This window comes from Piliocolobus tephrosceles, chromosome 4 (assembly GCF_002776525.5).
Source record: "Piliocolobus tephrosceles isolate RC106 chromosome 4, ASM277652v3, whole genome shotgun sequence".
NCBI lineage: Eukaryota > Metazoa > Chordata > Mammalia > Primates > Cercopithecidae > Piliocolobus > Piliocolobus tephrosceles.
Window position 1 is genome coordinate 42,860,126 of NC_045437.1, and position 23,357 is coordinate 42,883,482.

General features: G+C 40.7%; 1 pseudogene; it reads left to right on the forward strand.

The window, feature by feature from the left end:
• Positions 1-17,792: 17,792 nt before the first annotated feature.
• On the forward strand, positions 17,793-19,372 carry LOC111545599 (annotated as a pseudogene).
• Positions 19,373-23,357: the final 3,985 nt, after the last annotated feature.

The window sequence follows — 23,357 nt, forward strand, 5'->3', positions numbered from 1 at the left end:
TGTATAAGAATGCTTGTGATTTTTGCACATTAATTTTGTAACCTGAGAGTTTTGCTGAAGTTGCTTATCAGCTTAAGGAGATTTTGGGCTGAGACAATGGGGTTTTCTAAATACACAATCATGTCATCTGCAAACAGGGACAATTTGACTTCTTCTTTTCCTAACTGGATACTGTTGATTTCTTTCTCTTGCCTGATTGCCCTAGCCAGAACTTCCAACACTATGTTGAATAGGAGTGGTGAGAGAGGGCATCACTGTCTTGTGCCAGTTTTCAAAGGGAATTTTTCCCATTTTTGCCCATTCAGTATGATATTGGCTGTGGGTTTGTCATAAATAGCTCTTATTATTTTGAGGTACGTTCCATCAATGCCGAATTTATTGAGCATTTTTAGCATGAAGGGCTGTTGAATTTTGTCAGAATCCTTTTCTGCATCTATTGAGATAATCATGTGGTTCTTGTCTTTGGTTCTGTTTATATACTGGATTACGTTGATTGATTTGCGAATGTTGAACCAGCCTTGCATCCCAGGGATGAAGCCCACTTGATCATGGTGGATAAGCTTTTTGATGTGCTGCTGAATCTGTTTTGCCAGTATTTTATTGAGGATTTTTGCATCGATGTTCATCAGGGATATTGGTCTAAAATTCTCTTTTATTGTTGTGTCTGTGCCAGGCTTTGGTATCAGGATGATGTTGGCCTCGTAAAATGAGTTAGGGAGGATTTCCTCTTTTTCTACTGATTGGAATAGTTTCAGAAGGAATGGTACCAGCTCCTCCTTGTACCTCTGGTAGAATTCAGCTGTGAATCCATGTGGTCCTGGACTTTTTTTGGTTGGTAGGCTATTAATTATTGCCTCAATGTCAGAGCCTGCTATTGGTCTATTTAGGGATACAACTTCTTCCTGGTTTAGTCTTGGAAGAGTGTAAGTGTCCAGGAAATTATCCATTTCTTCTCGATTTTCTAGTTGATTTGCGTAGAGGTGTTTATAGTATTCTCTGATGGTAGTTTGTATTTCTGTGGGGTCGGTGGTGATATCCCCTTTATCATTTTTTATTGCATCTATTTGATTCTTCTCTCTTTTCTTCTTTATTAGTCTTGCTAGCGATCTGTCAGTTTTGTTGATCTTTTCAAAAAAACCAACTCCTGTATTCGTTGATTTTTTGGAGGGTTTTTTATGTCTCTATCTCCTTCAGTTCTGCTCTGATCTTAGTTATTTCTTGCCTTCTGCTACCTTTTGAATGTGTTTGCTCTTGCCTCTCTAGTTCTTTTAATTGTGATGTTAGAGTGTCAATTTTAGATCTTTCCAGCTTTCTCTTGTGTGCATTTAGTGCTATAAATTTCCCTCTACACACTGCTTTAAATGTGTCCCAGAGATTCTGGTATGTTGTATCTTTGTTCTCATTGGTTTCAAAGAACATCTTTATTTCTGCCTTCATTTCGCTATGTACCCAGTAGTCATTCAGGAGCAGGTTGTTCAGTTTCCATGTAGTTGAGCGGTTTTGATTGAGTTTCTTAATCCTGAGTTCTAGTTTGATTGCACTGTGGTCAGAGAGACAGTTTGTTATAATTTCAGTTCTTGTGCATTTGCTGAGGAGTGCTTTACTACTAATTATGTGGTCAATTTTGGAATAAGTGCAATGTGGTGCTGAGAAGAATGTATATTCTGTTGATTTGGGCTGGAGAGTTCTATAGATGTCTATTAGGTCTGCTTGGTGCAGAGATGAGTTCAATTCCTGGATATCCTTGTTAACTTTCTGTCTCATTGTTCTGTCTAATGTTGACAGTGGAGTGTTGAAGTCTCCCATTATTATTGTATGGGACTCTAAGTCTCTTCGTAAGTCTCTAAGGACTTGCTTTATGAATCTGGGTGCTCCTGTATTGGGTGCATATATATTTAGGATTGTTAGCTCTTCCTGTTGAATTGATCCCTTTACCATTATGTAATGGCCTTCTTTGTCTCTTTTGATCTTTGATGGTTTAAAGTTTGTTTTATCAGAGACTAGGATTGAAACCCCTGCTTTTTTTTGTTCTCCATTTGCTTGGTAGATCTTCCTCCATCCCTTTATTTTGAGCCTATGTATGTCTCTGCATGTGAGATGGGTCTCCTGAAGACAGCAGACTGATGGGTCTTGACTCTTTATCCAGTTTGCCAGTCTGTGTCTTTTAATTGGACCATTTAGTCCATTTACATTTAAGGTTAATATTGTTTTGTGTGAACTTGATCCTGCCATTATGATATTAACTGGTTATTTTGCTCATTAGTTGATGCAGTTTCTTCCTAGCCTCGATGGTCTTTACATTTTGGCATGTTTTTGCAATGGCTGGTACCGGTTGTTCTTTTCCATGTTTAGGGCTTCCTTCAGGGTCTCTTGTTAGGCAGGCCTGGTGGTGACAAAATCTCTAAGCATTTGCTCAATTCTTGTAAAGGATTTTATTTCTCCTTCACTTATGAAACTTAGTTTGGCTGGAGATGAAATTCTGGGTTTAAAATTCTTTTCTTTAAGAATGTTGAACATTGGCCCCCACTCTCTTCTGGCTTGTAGAGTTTCTGCCGAGAGGTCTGCTGTTAGTCTGATGGGCTTCCCTTTGTGGGTAACCCGACCTTTCTCTCTGGCTGCCCTTAAGACTTTTTCCTTCATTTCAACTTTGGTGAATCTGGCAATTATGTGTCTTGGAGTTGCTCTTCTGGAGGAGTATCTTTGTGGCGTTGTCTGTATTTCCTGAATTTGAATGTTGGCCTGCCCTGCTAGGTTGGGGAAGTTCTCCTGGATGATATCCTGAAGAGTGTTTTCCAACTTGGTTCCATTTTCCCCCTCACTTTCAGGCATCCTAATGAGACGTAGATTTGGTCTTTTTACAGAATCCCATACTTCTTGCAGGCTTTGTTCATTTCTTTTTCTTCTTTTTTCTTTTGGTTTCTCTTCTCGCTTCATTTCATTCATTTGATCCTCCATCGCTGATGCTCTTTCTTCCAGTTGATCGAGTCAGTTACTGAAGCTTGTGCATTTGTCATGTATTTCTCGTGTCATGGTTTTCATCTCTGTCATTTCATTTATGACCTTCTCTGCATTAATTAGTCTAGCTGTCAATTCTTCCACTCTTTTTTCAAGATTTTTAGTTTCTTTGCGCTGGGTACGTAATTCCTCCTTTAGCTCTGAGAGGTTTGATGGACTGAAGCCTTCTTCTCTCATCTCATCAAAGTCATTCTCTGACCAGCTTTGATCCGTTGCTGGCGATGGGCTGTGCTCCTTTGCAGGAGGAGATGCGCTCTTATTTTTTGAATTTCCAGCTTTTCTGCCCTGCTTTTTCCCCATCTTTGTGGTTTTATCTGTCACTGGTCTTTGATGATGGTGACGTACTGATGGGGTTTTGATTTAGGTGTCCTTCCTGTTTGATAGGTTTCCTTCTGACTGTCAGGACCCTCAGCTATAGGTCTGTTGGAGATTGCTTGAGGTCCACTCCAGACCCTGTTTGCCTGGGTATCAGCAGCAGAGGTTGCAGAAGATAGAATATTGCTGAACAGCGAGTGCACCTGTCTGATTCTTGCTTTGGAAGCTTCCTCTCAGGGGTGTACTCCACCCTGTGAGGTGTGGGGTGTCAGACTGCCCCTAGTGGGGGATGTCTCCCAGTTAGGCTACTCAGGGGTTAGGGACCCACTTGGGCAGGCAGACTGCCCCTTCTCAGATCTCAACCTCCGTGTTGGGAGATCCACTGCTCTCTTCAAAGCTGTCAGACAGAGTCGTTCGCGTTTCACAGGCTTCTACTCCTTTAGCTGAGCCCTGTCCCCAGAGGTGCAGTCTACAGAGACAGGCAGGTTTCCTTGAGCTGCTGTGAGCTCCACCCAGTTCCAGCTTCCCAGCGGCTTTAGTTACCTACTTAAGCCTCAGCGATGGCGGGCGCCCCTCCCCCAGCCTCGTTGCTGCCTTGTGGTTAGATTGCTGCAGACTGCTGTGTTAGCAAGGAGAGAGGCTCCGTGGGCGTGGGACCCTCCTGGCCAGGTGTGGGATACAATCTCCGGTGTGCCGGTGTTACAGCGCAGTATTGGGGTGGGAGTTACCCGATTTTCCAGGTGTTGTGTGTCTCAGTTCCCCTGGCTAGGAAAAGAGACTCCCTTCCCCCTCGCGCTTCCCAGGTGAGGCGATGCCTCGCCCTGCTTCAGCTCTCGCTGGTCGGGCTGCAGCAGCTGACCAGCACCGATTGTCCGGCACTCCCGAGTGAGATGACCCCAGTACCTCAGTTGAAAATGCAGAAATCGCCGGTCTTCTGTGTCGCTCGCGCTGGGAGTTGGAGACTGAAGCTGCTCCTATTCGGCCATCTTGCTCCGCCTCGCTCCTCGAATTTCTCAATCTTGAATTCTAGTTTGATTGCATTGTGGTCTGAGACACTGTTGTTATGATTTCACTTTCTTTACACTTGATGAGGAGTGTTCTACTTCCGATTATGTGATCAGTTTTAGAGTAAGTGCCATGTGGTGGGGAGAAGAAGAGTTCTGTAGATATCTATCAGGTTCACTTGATCAATTCAGGTCCTAAATATCTTGTTAATTTTTATCTTGATGAAATGTGTAATATTATCAGTGGGGTATTAAAGTCTCCCAGTATTGTTGTGTGGAAGTCTAAGTTTCTTTTTAGGTCTCTAAGCACTTGCTTTATGAATCTGGGTGCTGCTGTATTGAGTGCATTTATATTTAGGATGGTTACCTCTTCTTGTTGAATTGAATCTTTTACCATTATGTAATGCCCTTCTCTGTCTTTTTTGATCTTTGCTGGTTTAAAGTCTGTCAGAAACTAGAATTGCAACCCATTATTTTTTATTTTTCCATTTGCTTGGTAATCTTTCCTCCGTCTTTTTATTTTGAGCCAATGTGCACATGAGATGGGTCTCTTGAATACAGCATACTGATGGGTCTAGGCTCTTTATTCAGCTTGCCATTCTCTGTCTTTTAATTTGGGCATTTAGCCAATTTCCATTTAAGGTTAGTATTGTTATGTGTGAATTTGATGCTGCTCTTGTAATGCTAACTGGTTATTTTGTAGTCATGTTTATGTGGTTGCTTCATCGTATCACTGGTCTATATACTTCATTGTGTTTTTGTAGTGTCTGGTAACTGCTTTTCCTTTCCATATTTAGTGCTTCCTTCAGGAGCTCTTGCAAGGCAGGCCTGGTGGTGAAGAATTCCTCAGCATTTGCTTGTCTGAGAAGGATTTTATTTCTCCTTCGCTTATGAAGCTTATTTTGGCTGGATCAGAATATCTGGGTTGGAAATTCTTTTCTTTAAGAACGTTGGATATTGGCCCCCAATGTTTTCTGGTTTGTAGGGTTTCCACTGAGAGGTCCACTCTTAGTCTGAGGGGTTTCCTTTGTAGGTAATCTGGCCTTTCTCTCTGGCTGTCTTTAACATTTTTTCTTTCATCTGGACCTTGGATGTGATTCTGATGATTATATGTCTTGGAGTTGATCTTCTTATGAAGTATCTTACTAGCGTTCTCTGCAGTTCCTGAATTTGAACATCAGCCTGTCTTGCTAGGTTGGGGAAGTTCTCCTGAATGATAACCTTAAGTATTTTTTCCAACTTGATTCCATTCTCCCTGTCTCTTTCAGGTACCCCAATCAGTCCTGGGTTCAGTCTCTGTACATAATCCCATATTTCTTGGAGGTTTTGTTCATTAATTTTTTTTTTAATTGAGACAAAGTCTTGCCTGCGGCCCAGGCTGGAGTGCAATGATGTGATCTTGGCTCACTGCAACCTCCATCTCCTGGGTTCAAGCAATTTTCCTGCCCCAACTTCCCAAGTAACTGGGATTACAAGCATGTGCCACAACACCCAGCTAATTTTTTGTATCCTTAGTAGAGATGGGGTTTCACCACATTGGCCAGGCTGGTCTCAAACTCCTCACCTTGTGATCTGCATGCCTCAGCCTCCCAAAAGTGCTGGGATTATAGGTGTGAGCCACCGTGCCTGGCCTTTTGTTATTTTTTCTCTATTCTTCTCTGTCTTATTTTAGAAAGGTGGTTTTCAAGCTCTGAAATTCTTTTCTCCACTTGTTTTATTATGCTATTGATACTTGTGATTGCATTATGAAACTCTTGTGTTGTGTTTTTCAGCTTCCTCAGATCAGTTATGTTCCTCTCTAAACTGGCTATTCTGGCTGTCAGCGCCTATATTGTTTTATCATGATTCTTAACTTCTTTGCATTGGGATACGACATGCTCCTTTAGCTCAGTGAAGTTTGTTTTTACCCACCTTCTGAAGCCTACTTATTTCAGTGTGGCCATCTGAGCCTCAGCCCAGTTCTGTGCCCTTGCTGGAGTGGTATTGTGGTCATTTGGAGGAAAAGAGGCATTCTGGCTTTTTGAGTGTTCAGCATTTTTGCATTGAATGTTTCTCATCTTTATGGGCTTACCTGCCTTCGATCTTTGATGTTGCAGACCTTTAAATGAGGTTTTTATGGGGTCTTTTTTATTCATGTTGTTGTTGTTGATGTTGCTTTCTTTTTGTTTGTTTTTCCTTTAACCATCAGACCACTCTTCCTTAAGGCTGCAGCAATTTGCTGGGGGTTTATTCCAGAAACAAGTTGCCTCACTTTTTCCTGTACCTGGAGGTATCATCAATGAAGGCTGAGAAAAAGCAAAGATGGCAGGCAGCTCCTTCCTCTGGAAGTTCCATCCCTGGGGGAACTGACTTGTTGCTGGCCTGAATGTGCCTGTAGGAGGTGGCTCCAGAATTTCTGTTGCATTCTTTAGTATGTCAATTGCATTTTTGAACTCCAGAATTTCTGCTTGTTTAGAGGTCTCATCCAGTTAGGAGCAAAGGGATCAGGTACTCACTTAAAGAAACAATCTGGCTGCTTTTTGGTAGAGCAGGTGTACTGTGTTGAGGGGGAACCTTTCTCATTAGGACTATGGATTCTCCAAAGTCGGCAGGTTGGAACAGCTAACTCAACCAAACTAAAGAGATGGTGGCCTCCCCTCCCCCCAGGAATTAGGTCTCATCTCAGGCAGACCCTAGCCTGTTGCTGTTAGCTGGCTGGAATTCCAAGCCAGTGGGTCTTAACTTGTGAATTGCCATGGAAGTGGGGCCTGCAGAACAACGCTTGCCTCCCTGGATTCAGCTCACTTCCTAGGGATACATACAAATGGATCTGTTGCCTTGCCAGGGATCTGGGGGCAGGAATTTGTAACAATCCTGGGTCTCTGTGTGTGCCTGGACAGTGCTCTGCCATGACTCCACACAGCTCTGTGTATCAGACCCAAGGCCCTGGTGGCATGGACTCATGAGGGCATCTGATCCACAGGTTGCAAAGATCTGTGGTATAAGCTGGTTTTCTGGGTGGGGTCCCACAATCACTCACCACTTCTCTTGGCTGCGGATGGGAGTTCCTTTGACTCCATGCTGCTTCTGGCTGGGCAATTGCCCCATCCTGCTTTTCTTCATTTTCTGTGGGTCGAGTTGTTTGCCTAGTCAGTCCCAATGTGAGAACTTGGATATTTCAGTTGAAGGTGCTTAATTCACTCGCCCCTTTCATTCCCCTTTGCGAGTGCCACGGACCGCAGCTGCTTCTAATTGGCCATCTTAGCCCCTTCAGATTTGCCCTTTTGAGGCTATTTTGTAGATCCTGTAAGCATGCTTCATTGATTTTTATCCTTTTTTCTTTTATCTCCTCTGACTTTGTATTTTCAAATAGCCTGTCTTCAAACTCACCAATTCTTGTTTTTTTTTTTCTCTTGATCAATTCTGTGTTAAGAGACTCTTAACACTTCATGCACTCTTCCATATGTCAATTGCAGTTTTGAGCTCCAGAATTTCTGTTGCATTCTTTAGTATGTCAATTGCATTTTTGAACTCCAGAATTTCTGCTTGATATTTAAGTATTATTTCTATCTCTGTATTACAGTTATCTGATATAATCCTGAGTTCTTTCTCTGTGTTGTCTTGAATTTCATTAAGGGTCCTGAACACAGGTATTTTGAATTCTCTGTCTGAAAGGTCACATATTTTTGCTTCTCCAAGATTGCTCCCTGGTCCATTTTTAGTTCATTGGGTAAGGTCATGTTTTCCTGGATGGTTTTGATGTTTATAGCAGTTCATCAGTGTCTGGTCATTGAAGAGTTAGGTATTTATTGTAGTCTTTGCCATCTGGGCTGTTTCTACCCATCCATTTTGAGAAGGCTTTCCAAGCATTTGACGGGACTTGGGTATTGTAATCTATGTCTTTGGTCACTACAGCCATATCTGTATTAGGGAGCATGTCAAGTCCAATAATGCTGTGGCTCTTGTAGACTCACAGAGGTACCACCTTGGTAGTCTTGGTTAAGTTCTGGGAGAATCCCCTGAATTATTAGACAGAGACTCCCTAAGTTCTCTTCCCTTAGTTTCTCCCAAACAAATGGATTCTCTCTCTTCGTGCTGAGCTGCCCTGAGCTGGAGTAGGGGTGATGCAAGCTTCCTTGTGGCCATCACCACTGGGACTGTGCTGTGTCACATTCAGTGCCAGCACATCACTGGGTCTCACCTAAGGCTCATAGTGACCACTGTCTGGCTACCACCTATATTCATGCAAGACCCAAGAATTCTACAATCAGCAGATGGCAAATTCAGGCATGCCCATGCCTCTTTCCTTCCCTTTAGGGCAGTGATTTCCTCTTGGCCCCAAGCAGGTCTAGAGATACCATCTGGGAACCAGAACCTGGAGTTGGAAACCTCAGGAATCTATGGGTGCTCTGTTCCACTGTGGCTTAGCTGGGACTCAAGCTAAAAGGAAAATTCCTTAATACTTTTTCTTCCTCTTCCCTCAAGCAGAGGAGTCTCTCCCCATGGCCTACCACCACCTGATCCAGTGGTAAGTACTTATTGGCTATTGCTGATGTTCACTCAAGGCCCAAGGGCTCTTCAGTCAGCTTATGGTGAATGCTGCAAGGTTTGGGTCTCTACCTTCAGGGAAGTGGGATCCTCTGTGACTCAAGGCAGGTGCTGAAATGCCATTTAGGAATCAATGCCTGGGATGAGGACTCCAAGAGTCTGCTTGGTGCTCTAACCCACTGTGGCCAAACTGGTACCCAAGTTGCAAGACGAAGTACCCTCACTCTTTCTTCTCCTTTCCTTGAGTAAAAGGAGTTTCTCTCCATAGTCACCATAGCTGGGAATGTACTAGGTCACACGTTAAGCCAACATGGCACTAGGTCTCACCCAGAGCCTGCAGCGAGTACTGCCTGCCTACTGCCAGAGCTCAAGGGCTTTATAGTTAGTAGATGATAAATTTTGCCAGGACTGGGTCCTTCACTTCAAGGCAGCAGGTTCCCTTCTGGCCCTGGGTGTGTCTAGAAATGTCTGTGAGCTAGGACCTGGAATGAGGGCCTCATGACACTGCCTCCTGCCCTGTTCTACTGTGGCTGAGATGGTATCAAAGTTACATCACAAAGTTCTCTTTACTTTCCCCTCTCCTCTCTTCAAGGAAGAAGTGTTTCTGTGAGCTGCACTGCCTGGCATTGGGGAATGGGTGATATAAGTACTTTCTTGGCTGCTGCAGCTGGTGTTTCACTAGGTCACATGCATTTCATCTCCACTGGTCTGAGCCCAACACTGGAGCAGGACTTGCCCAGGATTTGCAGTCCTTGTGGTCTGGACTGTCTTTCAAGTTTAGTTTGGACCTTAGAGCACTTTAGCCCATGGTGATAATGCTGGAACTCAGGTTCTGACTGTTGGGATGGGTAACTCCTTTCTGGCTAGGGCTGGTCTAAATGCTACCTCTGTGGGCACTGGCTTAGTTCTACCTAGTGTTGCTTTCTAGTGACAGAGCAGCACTGAGTTCCAATGCAAAATTCCAATGCAAAATTCCATAGTCACTGTGCTTTCCCTCCTCCAAGTGCACAGATTCTCTGTTTGTGCCATGTGACTCTTGTTGGGAGATGGGGGAAAGGTGGTGTCAGGAATTGAAGACTGTCTTTTCTACTTCAGCGTTTCTTTCCTTCATACAGTGTTAATAGCAGGTACTGTAATCACTCGCCTGATTTTTCGTTCTTGTGAAGGTTCTTTTTTGTGTGGAGAGTGGTTCAGTTTGGTGTTCCTGTAGGGGCATGGTTGCTGGAGGCTTCTATTTGACTGTCTTGCTCCATCTCTCCTTTCCTTCTCTGATTACTCTTGCTGGTCCTTCCAGTACTATATGGATTAGAAGTTGTGAGAGTGGGCACCTGCTTTGTACTGGATCTTCATGGAAAGGCATTTAGCTTTTCACCACTGGTTATAATGTTAGTTGTGTGTTTTTCATAAATGGCATTTATCATATTGAGGAACTTTCCTTCTGTAACTAAACCATTGAAAATGTTTATCAAGAAAAGATGTACTTTGCTGAGTGCTTTTCCTATATTAAGAAGATCATTTGTTTTTCTCTCTTATTTTGTCAATATGATGTGTCACATTGACCGATGTGCATATGATGAACCAGCCCTGCATGCCAGGGATAAATCCCACTTGATCATGATGTACAATATTTTTAATGTGTTGTTGAGTTGAGTTTGTGAATATTTATTGAAGATTTTTGCATGAATATTCATCATATTCATCATAGATACTTTATAGTTTTCTTTTTAGAAATTTTTGACATAACTTTATTGTGGGAGAGAATATGCAAATTGACTCTTTAAGTTTTTTTTTTTTCCTTTCTTTTTTTTTTTTAATTATACTTTAAGTTCTAGGGTACATGTGCATAACGTGCAGGTTTGTTACATATGTATACCTGTGCCATGTTGGTGTGCTGCACCCATCAACTCGTCAGCACCCATCAATTCATCATTTATATCAGGTATAACTCCCCAATGCAATCCCTCCCCCCTCCCCCCTCCCCATGATAGGCCCCAGTGTGTGATGTTCCCCTTCCCGAGTCCAAGTGAACTCATTGTTCAGTTCCCACCTATGAGTGAGAACATGCGGTGTTTGGTTTTCTCTTCTTGTGATAGTTTGCTAAGAATGATGGTTTCCAGCTGCATCCATGTCCCTACAAAGGATGCAAACTCATCCTTTTTTATGGCTGCATAGTATTCCATGGTGTATATGTGCCACATTTTCTTAATCCAGTCTGTCACTGATGGACATTTGGGTTGATTCCAAGTCTTTGCTATTGTGAATAGTGCCACAATAAACATACGTGTGCATGTGTCTTTGTAGTAGAATAATTTATAATCCTTTGGGTATATACCCAGTAGTGGGATGGCTGGGTCATATGGTACATCTAGTTCTAGATCCTTGAGGAATTGCCATACTGTTTTCCATAATGGTTGAACTAGTTTACAATCCCACCAACAGTGTAAAAGTGTTCCTATTTCTCCACATCCTCTCCAACACCTGTTGTTTCCTGATTTTTTAATGATTGCCATTCTAACTGGTGTGAGATGGTATCTCATTGTGGTTTTGATTTGCATTTCTCTGATGGCGAGTGATGATGAGCATTTTTTCATGTGTCTGTTGGCTGTATGAATGTCTTCTTTTGAGAAATGTCTGTTCATATCCTTTCCCAACTTTTTGATGGGGTTGTTTGATTTTTTCTTGTAAATTTTTTAAAGTTCTTTGTAGATTCTGGAAATTAGCCCTTTGTCAGATGAGTAGATTGCAAAAATTTTCTCCCATTCTGTAGGTTGCCTGTTCACTCTGATGGTAGTTTCTTTTGCTGTGCAGAAGCTCTTTAGTTTAATTAGATCCCATTTGTCAATTTTGGCTTTTGCTGCCGTTGCTCTTGGTGTTTTAGACATGAAGTCCTTGCCCATGCCTATGTCCTGAATGGTCCTACCTAGATTTTCTTCTAGGGTTTTTATGGTATTAGGTCTAACATTTAAGTCTCTAATCCATCTTGAATTAATCTTCATATAAGGAGTAAGGAAAGGATCCAGTTTCAGCTTTCTACTTATGGCTAGCCAATTTTCCCAGCACCATTTATTAAATAGGGAATCCTTTCCCCATTTCTGTTTTTTTTTGTTTTTTTTTGTTTTTTTTTTTTTTTTTTTTTTTTTTTTTTTTTTTTTTTTTTTTTTTTGAGATGGAGTCTTGCTCTGCCACCCAGGCTGGAGTGCAGTGGCCTGATCTCAGCTCACTGCGAGCTCCGCCTCCCGGGTTTACGCCATTCTCCTGCCTCAGCCTCCCAAGTAGCTGGGACTACAGGCGCCTGCATCATTGCCTGGCTAGTTTTTTTTGTATTTTTTTTAGTAGAGACGGGGTTTCACCGTATTAGCCAGGATGGTCTCGATCTCCTGACCTCGTGATCCGCCCGTCTCAGCCTCCCAAAGTGCTGGGATTACAGGCTTGAGCCACCGTGCGTGGCCTAAGTTTTTTTATTGATACATATTAAATATACATAATTTGGGGTACATATAATAATTTGATGCATTCATATAATCAAATCAGGGTAATTGTGATATCTAACACCTTAAATATCTCTTCTTTACATCAGGAATGTTAGAATTATTCCTTTTATTTTGAAATGTACAATCAATTAATGTTAACTATAGTTTCCCTACTGATCTATCAAACACCAGGTCTTATTTCTTCTACCTAAGTATATATTTGTGTCCATTAATCAACCTGTCTTCATCCTCCCCCAACCTTCATAATTTTCTGTTCTTGTAATGTCTTTGCCTGGTTTAAATTTCAAAGTAATGCTGGCTTCATAGAATGTATATGTAACTATTACCTTGAGCTCTTTTTTTTTTTTTTTTGGAAGTTTAGGAAGTAAGGTATTAATTTTTTGAATGTTTAGTAGAATTCAGCCATGAAGCCATCTGGGACTAGGTTTTTCTTTGTTGGGAGTTCTTTTTGTTTTAATTATTTCTCCAATCTCTTTATTTTTGATTGGTCTGTTAAGACTTCATATTTCTTTCTGGTTCAATCTTTTTTTTTTATTATTACACTTTAAGTTCTAGGGTATATGTGCACAACGTGCAGGTTTGTTACATATGTATACATGTGCCATGTTAGTGTGCTGCACCCATTAACTTGTCATTTACATTAGGTATACTTCCTAATGCTATCCCTCCCCACTCCCCCCACCCCACAACAGGACCTGGTGTGGGATGTTCCCCATCCTGTGTCCAAGTGATCTCATTGCTCCATTCCCACCTGTGAGTGAGAACATGCGGTATTTGGTTTCCTGTTCTTGTGATAGTTTGCTGAGAATGATGGCTTCCACCTGCATCCATGTCCCTACAAAGGACATGAACTCATGCTTTTTTATGGCTGCATAGTAGTCCATGGTGTATATGTGCCACATTTTCTTAATCCAGTCTGTCACTGATGGACATTTGGGTTGATTCCAAGTCTTTGCTATTGTGAATAGTGTCACAATAAACATACGTGTGTGCATGTGTCTTTATAGCAGCATGACTTATAATCCTTTGGGTATATACCCAGTAATGGGATGGCTGAGTCAAATGATATTTCTAGTTCTAGATCCTTGAGGAACCACCACACTGTCTTCCACAATGGTTGAACTAGTTTATAGTCCCACCAACAGGGTAAAAGTGTTCCTATTTCTCCACATTCTCTCCAGCACCTGCTGTTTCATGACTTTTTAATGATCACCATTCTAACTGGTGTGAGATGGTATCTCATTTTGGTTTTGATTTGCATTTCTCTGATGGCGAGTGATGATGAGCATTTTTTCATGTGTCTGTTGGCTGTATGGATGTCTTCTTTTGAGAAGTGTCTGTTCATATGCTTTGCCCACTTTTTGATGTGGTTGTTTGTTTTTTTCTTGTAAATTTGTTTGCATTCTTTGTAGGTTCTGGATATTAGCCCTTTGTCAGAGCAGTAGATTGCAAAAATTTTCTCCCATTCTGTAGGTTGCTTGTTCATTCTAATGGAAGTTTCTTTTGCTGTGCAGAAGGTCTTTAGTTTAACTAGATCCCATTTATCAATTTTGGCTTTTGTTGCCATTGCTTTTGGTGTTTTAGACATGAAGTCCTTGCCCATACCTATATCCTGAATGACATTCCCTAGGTTTTCTTCTAAGGTTTTTGTGGTTTTAGGTCTAACATTTAAGTCTCCAATCCATCTTGAATTAATTTTCGTATAAGGAATAAGGAAAGGATCCAGTTTCAGCTTTCTACTTATGGCTAGCCAATTTTCCCAGCACCATTTACTAAATAGGGAATTGTTTCCCCATTTCTTGTTTTTGTAAGGTTTGTCAAAGATCAGATGGCTGTAGATGTGTGGTATTATTTCTGAGGGCTCTGTTCTGTTCCATTGGTCTATATCTCTGTTTGGTACCAGTCCCATGCTGTTTTGGTTACTGTAGCCTTGTAGTATAGTTTGAAGTCAGGTAGCGTGATGCCTCCAGCTTTGTTCTTTTGGCTTAGGATTGTCTTGGCAATGCAGGCTCTTTTTTGGTTCTATATGAACTTTAAAGCATTTTTTTCCAATTCTGTGAAGAAAGTCATTGGTAGCTTGATGGGGATGGCATTAAATCTCTAAATTACCTTGGGCAGTATGGCCATTTTGTGTCCTTTTTTTTTTTTTTGAGACGGAGAACAATATTCTGTCACTGTATGACTCTTGCTCTGGAAGCTTCGTCTCAGAGGTGTACCCAACCATGTGAGGTGTGAGGTGTCAGTCTGCACCTAGTGGGGGATGTCTCCCAGTTAGGCTACTCAGGGAGCAGGCAGTCTGTCCATTCTCTGATCTCGACCTCCATGCTGGGAGATCCACTGCTCTCTTCAAAGCTATCAGACAGGGCATTGACATCTGCTGAGGTTTCTGCTGCTTTTTGTTTAGCTATGCCCTGTCCCCAGAGGAGTAGTCTACAGAGGCTGGCTGGCCTCCTTGAGCTGTGTTGGGGTCCACCCAATTGGAGCTCCCAGGTGGCTTTGTTTACCTACTTAAGCCTCAGCAATGGTGCTCACCTCTCCCCCAGCCTTGCTGCCTCCTTGCAGTTAGATCTCGACTGTTGTACTAGCAATGAGGGAGGCCCCATGGGCATGGGACCCTCTGGGGCAGGTGTGGGATATAATCTCCTGGTGTGCCGTTTGCTAAGAACCTTGGTAAAGTGCAGTATTAGAGTGGGAGTTACCCGATTTTCCAGGTGTTGTGTGTCTCAAATTCCTTTGGCTAGGAAAAGGAATTCCCTTCCCCCTTGCACTTCCCAGGTGAGGCAATGCCTCGCCCTCCTTCAGCTCTCACTGGTTGGGCTGCACCTGCGGATGAGTCCCAACTCTCCGACACACCCCAGTGAGATGAACCCGGTACCTCAGTTGAAAATGCAGGAATCGTCTGTCTTCTGTGTCACTCATGCTGGGAGCTGGAGGCTGGAGCTGTTCCTATTCAGCCATCTCGGTTCAATCTTGATAGGTTTTTTTTCGTGTGAATTTTACCATTTCCTCTAGCTTATTCAATTTGTTGACATATAATTGTTCATAATAGTTCCTTATGGTCCTTTTTATTTGTGAGGCATCCGTTGTAATGTTTCTACTTTCATTTTTTATTTTCTTGATTTGTCTTCTCTTTTATTCTTAGTCTAGCCAAGGCTTTGTGTTTTCTTTGTTTCAAAAACACCCCAGTTTTATTGATAATTTCTATGATAATTTATTGATACTTTTTATTGATAAGTTTTACATTCTCTTTGTTTTATTTCTGTTCTAGTCTTCCTTATTTGCTTCATTCTACTAACTTTGGGTTTTTCTTTTTTTCTCATTCACTGAAGCATTACATCAGGTTGTTTTTTGGGGATGGTTCTTCTTTGTTAATGCAAGCTTTTATTGCTATAAAGTTCCCTCTTAGAACTGCTTTTCTGTATCCCATAGGCTTTGGTAAGTTGTATTTCTGTTGCCATTTGTGCCAAGACATTTTAAAATTCCCCTTCTGATTTCTTCTATAATGCATTGGTTGTCCAGGAGTATATTGTTTAATTTTTCCATAGTTGCAAATTTTTCAAGATTCTGCCTGCTATTAATTTATGGTTTCATGTCATTGTGATTGGAAATTATATTAGATATAATTTCAGTCTTCTCAAATTTGTTAATACTTGTTTTGCAGCGATCATATGGTCTATCCTAAAAAATGTTGCATTAGACACTAGAACAGAATGTGTCTCATGCTGCTTTTGGATGGAAAGTTCTGTAGATGTCTGTTAGATCCTTTTGTTCTAACATGCAGTTTGGAAAAAACTCTGAGAAAAAAGTTGAAAAATCAGTCTTCTGGAAAAAAGTCTGAAAGTTATTGCTGTTTGGATTTTGTTGAATTTATAAGTAACTATAGGGGGAAATGACATCTATACCATGTGGAGTTCTCTTTAAGAAAATGTAATACTCCTGGCTCTTAAGAACATAGTGTCTTTTCATTTGTTCTATGTGATTTTCAGAGAATTTTATAATTTTTCTCACATAGGTTTTGAACGTTTCTTCTAACCTGCTTTAAAAGTATTCTTTTGATTTTTGCTGTTTTGATAAGGCAGAAAATATTTCTTATTGGTTTCCTCATAAGTAGAAAATCTGAGTTTTTGCTCAATCATATACTGGCTATCATACCCTAGACTACCCACAAAACTGTGATCAAATTTTCCCTTTTGGAATAAAGAGAGTAGACCGTGTCTGAGATCTTAGACCATGGGATGAGAGGAATTACACAATTCAAGGTAGTGAGATAATATTCTTCAATTCATCATTGTTATTTCATGTATTTTATAAACAAATTTTCTTTAACATTTTCCTCTCCTAAAGCACTCAATCTTTTTTTGAGTTCCCATCTCATATTACATTGCATAAAACAAATTATCAATAGTACAAACTGTTCTGAAAAGTTGCTATAAAATAATATTAGATACAATAGGAAAATTGAGTGCATGTATTCTTAATTATATACAATCAAATGTATATACAACATAAACCCAGCGTAATTTTGTTTGGAGAAATTGGAGGAAATGAAATTCTATAAAAATTAACCACCGATTACAAGGCTTATAAATGAGTTTTCCTCTGAAATAAAATCACTTTCTGGAACAGATTTTAAAATTAGTAATATAAGTGGAATTATCATAGGCAAATAGTTGTTGTTTAACCTAAATCACTGACATTAACCATTAATATTTTACTCATTTTTTTTCAAATACACACTTTACTCCTAAGCTTTGTCAAAGTGTTAGATAAGCTTTAAAACAGAAAATAGCAGTTACTTTTTGTTATTTCCTTTTTCAATTGAAAATTTTACAAGTAAAATTTTACATTTAGTTAAATTTTTTAGTTTTAAAAAAGTTAGTTAAAAAGAGAAGAGTTGCAGAAAAGATTTTGTTTTCCTTTCCACACCGTCAGATATGTGTGACGTCATAGGGCAGCATAGTCATGGTTATAAACATGGACTGTAGCGTCAAAGTGCTAGGGTTCAAATCCTGACTCTGCTGTCCTCTAGTTTTGTGACTTAAGTCATTTACCAAATAGATCATAGCTCTGACCTTATAGAGTTAATGTGAGGATTAAATGAGATAGTATTTTAAATGATTAGAGTGATGTTTGGCAAATAGTAAGCTATATAATTCTCTGATAAATTAAAAAGAAAAACTATGGACTCTACAGCATCTTGTCAGCATCTTGATTCAGATGAAGTTAAGTTAAAATAAATACCAAAGTTGCACAGTAGAGATAGTGGCTTCACGTTTTGGTCCTCGGACCCGGCAGCTGCCACTGGTGCTGAGCTGCTAGGAACCCTGTGTTGGCGAGCTCATTGGAGCTTGAATCCATTGTCACTCCTGTGACTCACCGGCAAAAAAAAAAAAAAAAAAAAAAAAAAAAATAATAATAATAAAATAAAATAAAAATAAAATAAAAAAAAGTTTGAAGCAGATCACCCAGGAAAGCTCTTCTTTGGTGGTCTTAATACAGAAACAAATGAGAAAGCTCTTGAAGCAGTATTTGGCAAATATGGACGAGTAGTGGAAGTACTCTTGATGAAAGACCCGGAAACCAACAAATCAAGAGGATTTGCTTTTGTCACCTTTGAAGCCCAGCAGATGCTAAGGATGCAGCTAGAGACATGAATGGAAAGTCATTAGATGGAAAAGCCATCAAGGTGGAACAAATCACCAAACCATCATTTGAAAGTGGTAGACCTGGACCGCCTCCACCTCCAAGAAGTAGAGGCCCTCCAAGAGGTCTTAGAGGTGGAAGATGAGGAAGTGGAGGAACCAGGGGACCTCCCTCACGGGGAGGACACATGGATGACGATGAATATTACATGAATTTTAACATGAGTTCTTCCAGGGGACCACTCCCAGTAAAAAGAGGACCACCACCAGGAAGTGGGGGTCCTCTCCCAAGAGATCTGCACCTTCAAGACCAGTTAGCAGTAGCAGTGGAAAGGGAGGAAGAGCTCCTGTATCACGTGGAAGAGACAGGGAGGTCCACCCGGAAGGGAACCACTGCCCTCTAGTAGAGATGTTTATTTGTCCCCAAGAGATGATGAGTATTCTACTAAAGACAGCTATTCAAACAGACATTACCCAAGTTCTCGTCATACTAGAGATTATGCACCACCACCACGAGATTATACTTAGGGTGATTATGGTCATTCCAGTTCACGTGATGACTATCTATCAAGAGGCTATAGCGAGAGATGGATATGGTCGTGATCGTGACTATTCAGATCATCCAAGTGGAAGTTCCTACAGAGATGCATATGAGAATTATGGTAACTCACGTAGTGCTCCACCTACACGAGGGCCCTGGCCATCTTATGGTGGAAGCAGTCCCTATGATGATTACAGCAGCTCACGGGACTGATATGGTGGAAGTCGAGACAGTTACTCAAACAGCCAAAGTGATCTCTACTCAAGTGGTCGTGATCGGGTTGGCAGACAAGAAAGAGGGCTTCACCCTTCTATGGAAAGGGGGTACCCTCCTCCACGTGATTCCTACAGCAGTTCAAGCCGCAGAGCACCAAGAGATGGTGGCCGTGGAGCAAGCTGATCTGATAGACGGGGAAGCAGAAGCCGATACTAGAAACAAACAAAACTTTGGACCAAAATCCCAGTTCAAAGAAACAAAAAGTGGAAACTATTCTGTCATAACTACTCAAGGACTACTAAAAGGAACAATTGTGTTACATTTTTTAAATTCCCTGTTATTTCCCCTCCATAATTTTTACGTTCTTGTGAGGCAAAAAGTAAAACATGTTTAATTTTATTTGATTTTATGACATTGCTTTTCAACAAGCAAATGTTAAATGTGTTAAGACTTGTACTAGTGTTGTAACTTTCCAAGTAAAAGTATCCCTAAAGGCCACTTCCTATCTGATTTTTCCCAGTAGATGGGGCAAGCAATTCTAAGATCTTCCACAAAACATTTAGCCATCTAAAATGGAGAGATCATTCTACCTATACAAACAAGCTAGCTATTAGAGGGTGGTTGGGGTATGCTACTCATAAGATTTCTGGGTGTCTTCCAACTGAAATCTCAATGTTCTCAGTATGAAAAACCTGAAATCACATGCCTATGTAAGGAAAGTGCTATTCACCCAGTAAACCCAAAAAAGCAAATGGATAATGCTGGCCATTGTGCCTTTCTCACACTTCCTTGGGAATCTGCAAGAACCTCCCCTTTCCCCTCCTCCAGCAAGACCATTTAAGTGTGTATTAAACAACTACAGAATACTAAATAAAAAGTTTGGCCAAAACAAAAACTAAAACAAAACAAAACAAAACAAAAAATACCAAAGATGCTTTCAAGTAAAGATAAGGAGGAAGGAAAGAAGCAAACCAGGAAAGGCACTGGCTCGACTACACTTACTATAGTATTGGTAGATGGACACACAGGCAGGTTGTTCTGTGAATCCCAGATTTCTCTATCATCTGGTGAATCTACTTTCTTCCATCTACTGGGAAATGTCTCTGAGTCTGCCCCATATAAATAGTAGGATCATACAAAGCTTGAGATGGAGGCAATCAGCTGAACTTGCTGCCTCTTAAGGAAAGCCCTGGAAGCAGAAAGAATACTAAGATCATGACTAGTAAGCAGATAGGCTGTTCTATTAAAAATAGAGTTAGGCCGGACACAGTGGCTCACGCCGGGAATCCCAGCACTTCGGAAGCCCGAGGCAGGCGGATCACCTGAGGTCAGGAGTTTGAGACCAGCCTGGCCAACATGGCAAATCCTTATCTCTACTAAAAGTAGAAAAATTAGCCAGGCTTGGTGGCGGGCACCTGTAATCTCAGCTACTCGGGAGGCTGAGGCAGGAGGATAGCTTGAACCTGGGAGGCGGAGCTTGTGGTGAGCTGAGATCATGCCACTGCATTCCAGCCTGGACGACAAGAGGGAGATTCCATCTTAAAAAAAAAAAAAAAAGAATAAATAGAGTTGACCCTGTCTACTCATATTCTGCTTAATGGAATGAATCTTCAACCACTTCCCATTTTATGACGTTTGTTGTAAACTAATTAACATGCTCTGTTGACTGAAGCTCAATTCCATGTGCAAACTATCTTTGTAAATAGGAAATAATGAGGGTTGCCTCTCTTTCCAATTACAGTATTTTGGACTAACAGGAAAATGAGAAACAATTCAATACAACTTTGCATCTATTTTCCAGCATTCTTTTTGATACAATAGCCCAAAGTGAAAGAGAACACCCCTCAAAGGTAGAGATAGTTTTCTCTCCTGTGTTTCCTTCTCCAGTGTCATTAGCCTCCACTAACAATTCTGTAGTTCATGCTCAGGGAAATCACGAGGACGAAATTAAATGGAAACTCAGGCAACCATGTGCAATAGTACAAATGGCATAATGAATCCTTAGGGCCATTACACAATTGTCTGTTTTCACAGAAAATTTTAAGTGTCTATGTTTGTGGAGAAGATTTAGTAACATAAAGTGCTAATGAAAAGGGAAGTGCGTGGTAGAGTCAATGCAGGCAAAATGACTGCAAGTACAAATTCTCCCAAAAGACTCAAAATCTACATATGCTGTATCTATCTTACAGTGTTCCTTTTTAAACCGTTTTTGTGCATTTATTTGTTCAACACGTATTTAACACCTCCTCATGCATTGCACTGTTCTAGGAACTGGGGAAAGTGTGAACAAGGCATGGAGCTTATGTTTTAATCAGGGAAAATAAAAAATTTCTTAATTTTGTAATATATTTTCACGTAGTGATCAGTGATTCAAAGACAAATATAGCAAGGTAAGTGGCAATTTTTAGATATGATAATTAGGGAAGGCTTCTCTGAGGAGAGGACATTTAAGCAGAGGCTTGAGTAAAGTGGAAGAAGGAACTTAGGATTTCTGGGGAAGAGGGTTCAGGTGGGAAAAGACAGCAGGTGCAAAGGCTGGTAGCTGGAGAGTGCTTGGTGCAGATGAGGAACAGGAAGAAAGGCAATGTGGTTAGTGGGATGAGAAGAGGCTGGAGAAGAAACCAGGGGCTATATCACATAAGGCTTGGTTGGTTGTTGACTTTATTCTTTGCATGAGTGGAAGCTGTTGGAAGCTTCTGAGCAAGGAAATGAAATTAGCTGATTTTTTATTATAACAACTCATTGGCTTCTACTGATGAATGAAAGGCAGCAGGACAGGAGTAGAAGCAGAGAAACCAGATGGGGAATATTTACTGTTGTGCAAGGACACCAGATCAGAAGAGGGACAAAGCAATTGAAGGTATGTATGTTTAGTTCCTCTTTGGTGTTCTACTTGAAGCAGGCCTCATGTGCCATTAGCAGATTACATATATTTCTATTAGCAGTTTACATATATTTCTATTGGTGCTTTACTTCTAACTGGATAGTATTGTTTTCTGTGGCAAAAGACAGAAAATGGAATAAATCCCCATAAACAGAGGAATGGTTGATTAAATTCTTACCATGAATTTATATAAAATCCCCATGAACAGGGGAATGGTTGAGTAAATTCTTACCATGAATTATTATACAATCATTGACAAGAGTGAGATAAGTGAATACTGGGAAGAACATCCAGGATATACTTTTAAGTGAGAAAAAAATAGGTATATTGTATATATGTATGCATATTGCCTCAGTTTTGAAAATCAAAGAAAATTTCCAACTTCTATATAAGTATATGTATCAAATTATGTACGTATATATAAATATATAAGCATAGAAAGGGTATACAATTATAAACACAGGTTGTTAATAGATTGCCAACATTGGTTACTTGGGTAAGACCAAATAGACATTAAATACTTAAGTAGCATCTGTGTACTTTGGTGGCAGAAACTCTGAAGTAAAAATGACACATCCCAGTACAAACCAGGTGGAATAAGCCTAGTGTGGGACACAGGAGATGATCTAGAATTGTGTAAGAATTAGGCCTTTAGCCACAGTAATTAAGAGTTATTATCAGTTTGTTAGGGAGGGATTGGAGTTGGATCCTAAACCCCATCGTGTATCTTTTATATGTAGTTTTATACAATTATGTATGAAAAAGTATATAAAATTCTTATTTAAAAATATTTCAGAAATAAACTAAGAAAATAATTCATAATATTTCACATTTTTAACATATGCATGATATAATGTACTTTTGAGCATATTAAAGAATGAAGTGAGCAGGCACTGAATTTGGAATGAGGTGTATATGTGTTTCCAACCATTCTGAATGATTAAGTAGAAAAAGAGTTGTGCAGGTTGTTAAAGACAGACTTCACCCATTTGGGGTGGGGTCTGCTCAGGAGAGAGGTGTAGCCACTATAGGCTTAGGTTTTCTGAAGCCAGTATCATATACTTTATCTCTGGGGAACGTTTCTCCTCTATATTTTTGATATTTGTGACCTTCAGCCAACACACTTCTATGAAATCTGTGTTTAAGCAAGAACATTTGGTCTCTATAGTAACATTTAGTAATTAAAGCAATGCCTGTATTCAAACCTTCGTCACTGTGACGATAACTATACTCAAAGGAATTCTGGGAAGAGGAGTGGTTTCTTCACCTCCTGAACTCTAGCATGCGACCATGTTTGACAGACTTTTCATTCTGGCTAATATAGCATGGCCTACATAGTTCTCCGTGTTGAAATTTGGCAGGGTAGCTTGCTAGTGACCAAATAGTCCTTTTAACATGTTTTGCTGATCATTGAGCCATATTTCTTCATCTGTTTTGACTTTTAAAGTGATCATATGTGAGTAGTATCTCATGGGAGACAGAGGAAAAGAACGAGGTGTTTTTTTTCCCTTTCTCTCCCTTCCTTCCTTCCTTCCTTCCTTCCTTCCTTCCTTCCTTCCTTCCTTCCTCCCTCCCTCCCTCCCTTCCTCCCTCCCTCCCTTCTTTCTTTCTTCCTCTCTCCCTCTCTCCCTCCCTCCCTCCTTCCTTCCTTCCTTCCTCTTCCTTCCTTCCTTCCCCTTCCTTCCTTCCTTCCTTCCTTCCTTCCTTCCTTCCTTCCTTCCT